This window comes from Salvia hispanica, chromosome 1 (assembly GCF_023119035.1).
Source record: "Salvia hispanica cultivar TCC Black 2014 chromosome 1, UniMelb_Shisp_WGS_1.0, whole genome shotgun sequence".
Lineage (NCBI taxonomy): Eukaryota > Viridiplantae > Streptophyta > Magnoliopsida > Lamiales > Lamiaceae > Salvia > Salvia hispanica.
In genome coordinates, this window is record NC_062965.1 from 26,640,774 (window position 1) to 26,650,696 (window position 9,923).

The 9,923-nt window shown below is 35.6% G+C and overlaps 1 pseudogene; it reads left to right on the plus strand.

Annotated features, from left to right (window-relative positions):
• Nucleotides 1-2,289: 2,289 nt before the first annotated feature.
• LOC125192600 lies at nucleotides 2,290-5,300 on the plus strand (annotated as a pseudogene).
• Nucleotides 5,301-9,923: the final 4,623 nt, after the last annotated feature.

The window sequence follows — 9,923 nt, forward strand, 5'->3', positions numbered from 1 at the left end:
GAATTGAACCTGATTTATTGAATTGAACCTATAATTATAAATCGAATGAAATCAATTATAAGCACAGGAAATAGGAGATTATCATCAAACGAAATCAATCACAAGCACAAAACATCAGAATAAGCTCACGATTTGCCGATTTGAACCTGATTCATCTCAATACAGCTATAATAACGAAGCACGAAGCACCGAATCAATCATAATATTTATACTGACAACACAACCAAAAACGACCTCAACATACCAATCCAATCACGAATCAGAGAGAAAATTCACCTCTTTCTCCCTGAGCTTAGCGAAGAAGCAATCGATGAGCCTTGGAGACGTCACCACGGTAGTGTGCGTACACATCGTGAGTAGAGGGTTTCGATAATGAAGGGGGAACGATGACCTTTACCGGTGGCGGCGGAATGACGGAGGCGCGCCGGCTGAGAGTTACAGAGCTAGGGATTGGAAGATGGGAGAGAGGGAGAACGATGGATCTGTTTCTCTGAGTTTTGTTCCATTGGTAATTGTTTTAAATTTTTAATCAACTTATTTTTCATTAATTTGTAATTGGCAATTATAATTTGGGGCGCAACTATACATGTGTCTAATTGGACTAAATTTGGGGACGCTATTGTTTTGCGTCGTGTATTTTGATGATTTTTCAAAATTTAGTAACGCAATCATTTGCGTCTCTAATCTTGTGTCGTTATTGTAAAGATTTGTTGTAGTGTTCATTCTGTCCACCAAAATTAGTCATTACCTATTTATAGAAAATTTATCTCTCAAATTATGTGGATTATACTTTCTATTAACAATACTAATCACTTTTTTCTACGTCTCTCTTAATTTATTAATTTTATATAAAAATTCATATTTTCCAACACTAAATCAAGAAAAGTACAAACTAGACTAATTAAGGGTGACAACTTGCATGCAATATTTTAAGGTGATATTCAACGCTTAAAGCCATTCATTTAAATATTCAACTTGTAATGCCGTCGTTAATTTAATTATTCGTTTGATTCACATCAAAATATACAGGCTACGTACATACTTACGTGGCGGACCTAGCATATATACTGTTGGGTTGTCTGGTTTGTAAGATTGTATTCGGAATTAAATTTTTAATGTGTTTGGTTCATTAGATTCAACCAAACAACTTAATTCTAGATAGAAAATCATGGGATAATTGGTCATAACTAACCCCTATAACTAAAATAATCTCACAACTCAATCCTAAATTGTATCTTGGTATTATTTTATCTTGAAAATCGAACACCACCTGTATGTACTAATTAATTTCATACGGAATATTAAAACTTCTCCATTATTATAAAATTTTGGGTTAATAGTCATTTGATTCATGAAATTTAATTAAATTATAGTCTGTTTCAAAATGTTTGAAATTGGAATATTAAATCACGAAGTTTCAATTTTTCTTAATTATCCATTCACGCATAAAATATCAATTTTTAATGATATTCAAAATGATGTGTTTCATTAATTTAAGTATCTTTCTCTTTTATATCCCTTTATTTTTTTTCCTTTCTCATTCTTATTTTATTGAAACATTGCCGTTTGTAATAACACAAAAAGATGTTGATTTGTGCATAAATGGAACAACTAGGAAAAAAAATGAAACTTCACGATTTAATATTTCAATTTCAAAATTTATGAAATAGATCAAGATTTAACTAAATTTCATGATATAAATAGCTATTAACTCTAAAATTTTTATCACTTGCACATTTAATTAAGGCCGTTTAATTAAATATCAACATTATTTACCGTTGTTAAGTTATTTATTTCTTTCACATGGAAAAACTATAGACCACAAATCACTTGCACATTTAATTGAGGCCGTTTAATTAAATATCAACACTATTTACCGTTGATAAGTTATTCATTTCTTTCACATTATGGATCGAATATGAGATAAGTATTTATTGGATTCGGAGGGACCGAGGGAGTATATTAAAACATAAACCCCCAATATCCGAATATCCATCAATTGAAAAACATGTCAATTCTACTTATTCTCATCACATTATTCAAATGTCACCATGGATGCTTAAGAAATACTCCTTCCGTCCCACACTATTCGCACTTTTCATTTTATGCCGTAAATTTGAGATTGATTTTTTTGTGTAATCAAATTAGAATTTTAAGTGTAATGAGACGTCACTTGATAAAGGACCTCTTAACTTAAACTAACGTATTAATTAAATGCATTAATTCTAACTTAAACTATAAATAATGTAAGGAGTTTGTGACGTGCCGAAAAGTAAAAGTGCAAGTAACATGGGACGGAGGGAGTACATATTCAAGTTCAACCACCAGCCTTCAAACAAACAACCACCATCTCCACCGAAGCTCCCGGTGATCGGAAACCTTCAGCAGCTGAGCGCACTGACCCACCGGTCCCTCCAAACCCTAGGCGCGAAGCACGGCCCGGTCATGCTCCTCCACTTCGGCAGCAAGCCCGTGCTTGTCATCCAATCAGCAGACACAGCTGCACAGATCATCAAAGACCACGACCTTATCTTCTCCGACAGGCCCCACACAAGCTCCATGCGGTGGCTCCTGTACGATCTAAAGGACGTGATCTTCGCCCCCTACGGCGAGTACTGGAGGAAAATGAAAAGCATATGTGTTCTTCAACTGCTCAGCAACAAAAGGGTTCAATCTTACAAGTTTATCAGAGAGGAAGAGACAGCCCTGTTGTTAGAAGAGATTGACTCATGTTGTTTGTCTGAAACGGCGGTGGATTTGAGCCAACTGTTTGATTTGCACTCGAATAATGTGATCTGTAGAGCTGCTTTTGGGAGGAGGTCTGGGGAAGGGGAAAGCGGGAGGAGGTTTACGATGATGTTTCGAGAACTGGTCGAGCTAGTGGGAGATAATCAGCAGATTGGAGAATGTGTTCCATGGCTTTGGTGGATCAGTCGTGTTAATGGCTTTCATAGTAGATTTGAAAAGGTGAGACAAAAGTTTGATGAATTCTTGGAGATGGTGGTTGAAGAACACCTCAACAGAGGCTTAGAGAGTGCTGATGGAAACAAAGACAATTTTGTTGATATTTTGCTCAAGGCTTCCATTGATAGGGATGGTATCAAAGCAATCCTTCTGGTACACCCCTCTCTTTGGCCTATTTTATATAGTTGTTTCCCTTTTACTTCCTCTGTCCCACTTTAGGAGTCCCGATTTACCATTTTTGGGTATCCAACTTTAGGAGTCCCGGTTGGAATACTCAGTAAATGGTATTAGGCCCCACATTGCACTAACCTTTTTCCACTCATATTTTATTATAAAACTAATATAAAAAAGTAGGACCCACATTCCACTATCTTTTTTCACCAACATTTCTTTATATTTCTTAAAACTCGTGCCGAACTCAACTGGGATTCCTAAAGTGGGACGGAGGGAGTATATGTTAAAAATCTTGGCTTAGCATCGCCTCCGGACATAATCACAAAATCCAAACACTTAACATCTGTCGAAATCATAGAGTATATTGTTTCCCTCTATATAACGTAACTCATCCATCCGCGATTAGGGGTTTCAGTTGAGTTTGACATTGGTTTGAAAAAATATAAAGAAAGATGAGTAAAAAAAGATACTCCCTCCGTCCCTAATAATTCAGTCACCATTTGACCCGGCACGGATTTTAAGAAATGTAATAGAAAGTGAGTTGAAAAAGTTGGTGGCATGTGGGTCCTACTTTTATATATTAGTTTTATAATAAAATGTGTGTGTAAAAGAGTTAGTGGAATGTAGGGTCCACTACCAAAAATGGTAAAAGTGAAAGGTGACAAATTTTTAGGGACGGACGAAAAAGGAAATAGGTGACAAATTTTCAGGGACGGAGGGAGTAGTTGAATGTGAGTGTCATTTTAATATATTCCATCCGTCCATGAATTAAAGTCTCATTTTGACATTTTGGGATATCTGCAAAAATAAGTCGTATTTCAAAAATGGAAAATACTTTACCCACTTTTTGTCCTCTCTTGTCTTCTCTCTCTTACTTTTTCTCTTTCCTTGTCCTACTTTATCTAATTTTTCTTTCATCTCTCTTAGTTTACCAACTTCCTCTTAAAACTCATGTTGTTCACAAAAGGGACTATTTTATCTGGACGGAGGAAGTATTACTTTTATAATAAAATATGAGCAGATGAGTTAGTGAATATAAATATTATTTACTATTTACAGTATAAATGTATTGAGACCCTTAATCGCGAACGGGGTGAAAAGTATAACGAAAACCATTGAATTGCGCACCAACTCCAAACATAATAAGTGTGTGTAGTATAATATTTTACATATGAAAAGCATGATGAAAAACCCTAGCTTAGCATCGCGCAATGTACAATAGTAAGTGGGTAAACAATTCTCGGGTGTGCTTTATTACTCCCTCCGTCCATAAAAAATAGAGTAATTGGTGTATGACACGAGTTTTAATGTAGAATTGGTAAAGTAAGAGAGAAGGGAAAAAAGTAAGAGAGAAGGAGAAAAAGTAAGTGAGAAGTAGTGTTAGTGTAATGATGTGTAGGTTATTATTTGTTGAAAACTTTCCATAAATGAATGTGCTCTATTTTTTGTGGACAATCAGAAATGGTAAATATGCCCTATTTTTTTTGGACGGAGGGAGTACTACTTTTCTTTATTGTTGCGTGTGTTATGTCCAAACATCTCTCTCGTGACATTTGAAAGGACATGCTTGTTGGTGGAACAGATACATCATCTTCAACTCTTGAATGGGGGATGACAGAACTCTTACGACATCCTACAGTCATGATGAACTTAAAAACAGAAGTACGAGGAATCGCCATGAACTTATAACTGATGAAGACTTGAGGAAAATGCAGTATCTGAAAGCAGTGATCAAAGAAACCCTACGTTTGCATCCTCCAATCCCACTATTGGTTCGAGTAGCTAGAGAAGACATAACGGTTATGAGGTATGAAATCCAAGCCAAGACGACAGTCATGGCCAATCTATGGAGTATTGGGAGAGATCCTGCATCTTGGGAAGAACCTGACAAGTTCCATCCAGAGAGGTTCCTGAATTCTTCGCTAGACTTCAAAGGTCTCGATTTCAAGTTCGCTCCATTCGGGTATGGAAGAAGAGGTTGCCCAGTTATCGCGCTTGCAATGGCAAGCGTTGAGCTCGTGCTAGCTAATCTTGTGCACAAGTTCAACTGGAAACTTCCGATGGGAGCTAAATGTGAGGATTTGGACGTAATGGAACAGCCTAGTGTTGTTCTTCGTAGAAAACATCCTCTTCTTGTTGTGCCAACTCAGATTGGAGCGTAATACTTATGTTGTAAGAGATCATGCACAAGTTTACGGTTTGAATAATACACCCTTCGTCAATGTATTAAAAACCGGACCGATAAGCGTACCGACGAAAGTACTGGTTCACGGTTCAATTGGTCGGATCGGTTCAATCACTGGTTGGACCGGAATACTGTAGCAAATATATAATTAAATGTATATTATATAAATATATCAAATATTATATGCAATAATGTCACAACCGCATTTTCTAAGGATAGAAAACACGGTTGATCGCAACTAATGGGGGTTTTAAGAATCGGGGAAGAAATATGGGAAACAATCAATAGGGCTCGATTCATGATCAAAACGTAGAATTTCAACCTTTCAAATCAGAGTGTCAATTCATAGTGGTTCGGTAGTTGAAAGAAACAATATTCAATGATATCAACAAATAAGTGAAACAACATTCAGCGGAAGCATTCGAGAAAAGAATAATGTCATGTGTGAAGACACAACATATTCCAGACATTTGAAAACCATCTTCTTCACTTTCATGCTCAACATCCACCATGCTCGTCACAGCTCAACCTGCACATAGGGAAAACACATGCAGGGCTGATCAGTACTTGATGCACTCAGTGAACTCATGCCAAAAATATTTTCATCAATAAAGTTATGTCAAGCCATCGTTGAGTGAATCTCGGGTTTTACTTTAAAAAAAATGCCGCGAAACACTAAAATCATTTTCATCGTAAAACTTGGTTGTGCAGCCCATCATCATCATCATCATCATCATCATCATCATCATCATCAGCAGCAGCAGCATCACCACCACCATCATCACCATCCATCATATACCATATCTGAATCATCATGTGAAACGAGAATGTGGCCACAAACTCGATCACTGGACCGGCCGATCCAAAAGACGACTCACGATCCCTATCAGTACACTAGCCTAAGTAGGACTTAAACCCTAGTTAGACCCGAATTCGTTAACTATCAAAGTCTAGTATGACGTTATTCTAGTAGACAATCAGATAGGCAATTCAAAACAAAAAAAAAAACTACATGACATAATGAAGATCGGGTTTTTGCACGTGTGTCGTGAGCACGTGTCCCTCCTTTCAACAAGATTTATAATTTTCCCACTAATGCAACAAATATTACTAAGTATAAGTGCAAGAGCGGGGTCGAACCACAGGGACCATGGACCTACTCGAGATCGTTTCTACGACACAATCGGAACAGGGGTCGGCTGCTGCCACACATTCATTGAGTTAAATTAAATCTATTTAACCTGGCGGAATTAAACTCGACTCTATCTACCTGACCTAGGGGATGGGTAAAGTACGGACACTTGCAACTTGTAAACTGGAGTGAAACTTACTAGAACACCTGTAACTGAAGGAACATGCTTAAACTTTCCCAAAATAGGCAGACAAAGTGTAAAAGTAAAGTGGGGACCATTTTTCCTAAACAGGCTGGGGCTGGCAGAAAGCTGTTAAAAGCAAAAGGCAAAAGCAAAAAGCAGATCTGATTCTCTAACTAACTCCTACTTCATCTTCTCCAAAAAACCAAGTAAAAATAGAGCATACAACAGAGCTTCAACACCATTGACGAAATAAAACAGAGCATGCTTCAAAACGAGACGTAAACACGAAATTCAAGCTAGAACTACCAGATATACGCTACTGGGTCAAGCAGAAAACAAAATGAACACAGATTACCTTGCATGCATCACCTAAACTATCGGATCTCAGAAATCGAGCACGTGAACAACTAAATCTCAACCTCTAAACTACTGGATATCATGTATACAACATGGATCTAAACATCTAAGCTACCAATTGCGAAAAGCATCCAAGAAAGATAAGTAAAAACATCTTCAACATGAAAATAAACACCAAAGCTTCATAAAATTGGAAAATGAGTCGAGATCCAACGGTGAAGTCGTCAATTCCTCCGATGAAACCATTGAACTAAGTTAAGAAAGCAGCAAACTATCTAACTAAACTAAGAGAGCGGTGGCGTTAAGCGCCTATGAGAGCTTCCTACCTAAACTACGATAGTGTTAAGCGCTGCCTCTTCATTGTGGAAAGCTTCTATTTATAGAGTGGCTTTAACTTCAACCCTAAGGCAACTTCTTGTCGGTATTTGACCATTTTACCCTTGCAATAATTGAGGATCTTCATGTCAGCACGCCATTCTGTCTCCTTGACCAGGTAGATGACTTTTTCTGCGCTTCAACTCCATTCCGCCCTTCTGTCTCCTTGACCAAGTAGATGACTTTTTCTGCGCTTTTGCTCCATTTCTACTCTTGTCGTCAACTTCCTGATTCTCCTAAGTCCGAGCGACGACTTTTGGTATTTTACTTCAAAATCAGCTATTTTGCATCTGCCAAGTCAATTAGCACAAACTCCTGGATCCAACAGATTTCTGCACACTTAAGCTCAAAATTTGTGCATTATCTCCTCCAAAAGCATATAATTTTAACCCAAAACCAATGCATGAAACGAGCCTTATCACATAACATTTAAACCACCCTTATATCACCACATTCGTATCATTGAAAATAAAAGAGTTTAAGTAATAGAGCCGAACTTCTAGTCTTGATTGAAAAACAGCTCCTTTCATTCTCTGTGTTCTCTCTTCAACTTTTCTTATATTTGATGTGAATTTGGACGTGATTTGTGAAGTGAAGGAGTTGTGAGGCATTTAACAAGAAGTAATAGGGATTTAAATTTGTCAATTGAATTTGTGTCCTTTGATTTGCAAATTGTTGAACCAGAGAGTCACGCTGGAGGAAGAACAGGCGCCACTCTATAAGAGGAGGAAAATTTGGGCTTACAACAAGAAAATATTTGAAGCAATGGGCTTGACATATTATTTGATGAGTTCACATAAAATATAAATTCATGTACTTCTACTAGGATCAAATAAACGGCTATCAAGAAGAAAGAATTGGGCTACTGAAAATAAAATAGTAATTAATAGGCCCAAAAGATTGTCATTTTATTTGGACAAGCCCAAATTCGAAGGAAATTCCTCTTGCTCCTCAATAAAAAAAAATTAGTAGACAAAAAGAATCAAGGATTTAATAAAAAAAACAGCTTGAAAAATTCAAACTCCTTTCGAGAATAACTAAAGGATAGAAAAAGTCGGGGTGTTACAAATAATATATTTCTATATGTACTCTTATATCATAAAATTATAAAATTTAATGAAAGATAATATTAAATTTAATGGATGATAAGTATAATCAAATAAATAATTAATTAAAATATTCAAATTTGTATGTAACTAATAGTATATCTATATGATAATACTAAAATTTAGTGATTAATAAAACATCACTCCTATTAAAATTTATTAAATAACAAAAATGATTAAATACATATTATAACGTCGAATAATATAATTACCTAATTAATTTATCAAAATATAGTTAATTAATTAGTTTATAAAAACATACTATGATCAAATATAAAATAATGTAAAGTTGTTGATATAATAATAACCGAAGTATTACTTCTACCTTAGTATTGTGGTCCAGTGGTGAAAGAGTTAGTCTTCATTAAGATTAAGATTAAGATTAAGATTGGCACAGGTTCGATCCATATGGGGTGAAAAATTTTATAAAAACTGCAGGTTTTTAGATGTAAACCGGACCAGACAAAGCACCGGTTCGCAACTGAACTTGTCCGACCGGCCGGTCCGGTCCAGTTTTAAAACACTGCCCTCCGTCCACATAAAATACTAATTACCATACACATCACTCTGAATGTGGGCCCTACAATCCATTAATACTATTTTTACCATATTTTCTCTCCCATCTCTCTAAATAATGCGAGCTAAGTTGTTTTCCAATTTGCAAATATATTATTGAGGGTATTTTAATCAATGCATAATTTTAAATGATAGTATTTTATATTTTGAATGAAATAGGAACTAAAAGATAGGAAAATTTTGAATTAAAACTATCAAAATTACTAACTAGATACTTAGTGGAGTACATAACTAGAACCACTAAAAAAACCGCAAAATAGTGACGGAATTAGTAACAGCATTCAAAAGTTCAAAACTAGTGACGAAAAAGTGTCAGTCAATAATTAGTGACAGATTTTCCGTCACTACTGCGATGTAGTCTCATATGATTTTTGTCGGAGTAACTTTAGTGACGGAAACATCCGTCACTAAATTTTTTAGTGACATGTTATTAGTGATCGTTCTGCTGAAACTTGATCTGCCACTAACTTGTTTAGTGAGGAAATTTCACTGTTTGGTGACAGAAACATCCATCACTAATTAGCGAATTTTTTGTAGTGAACAAACTGTAATACTCCATTGGTCCTATAAAAAAAATATTTGGAATGACATAAGTTTTAATGTATAATTGATAAAATAAGAAAGAGATAGAAGAAAAAAGTCACCGGAGGATGTTAGTGGAGAATTAGGCTCATCCCATTAGAAAGAAATAAGTTACAATCAAAAATAAAAGTAGATTAATTATATAAGACATACCAAAATGAAAAAAAAAAAATCTCTATTTTTATACAATGAAGAGAGTATATAACATGATTATTATCCTCTCTAGTTGAAAATAAATAATTTACTAAACATGCCCTAAGCATGTGAAGGAATATCTAGGCAGATCTG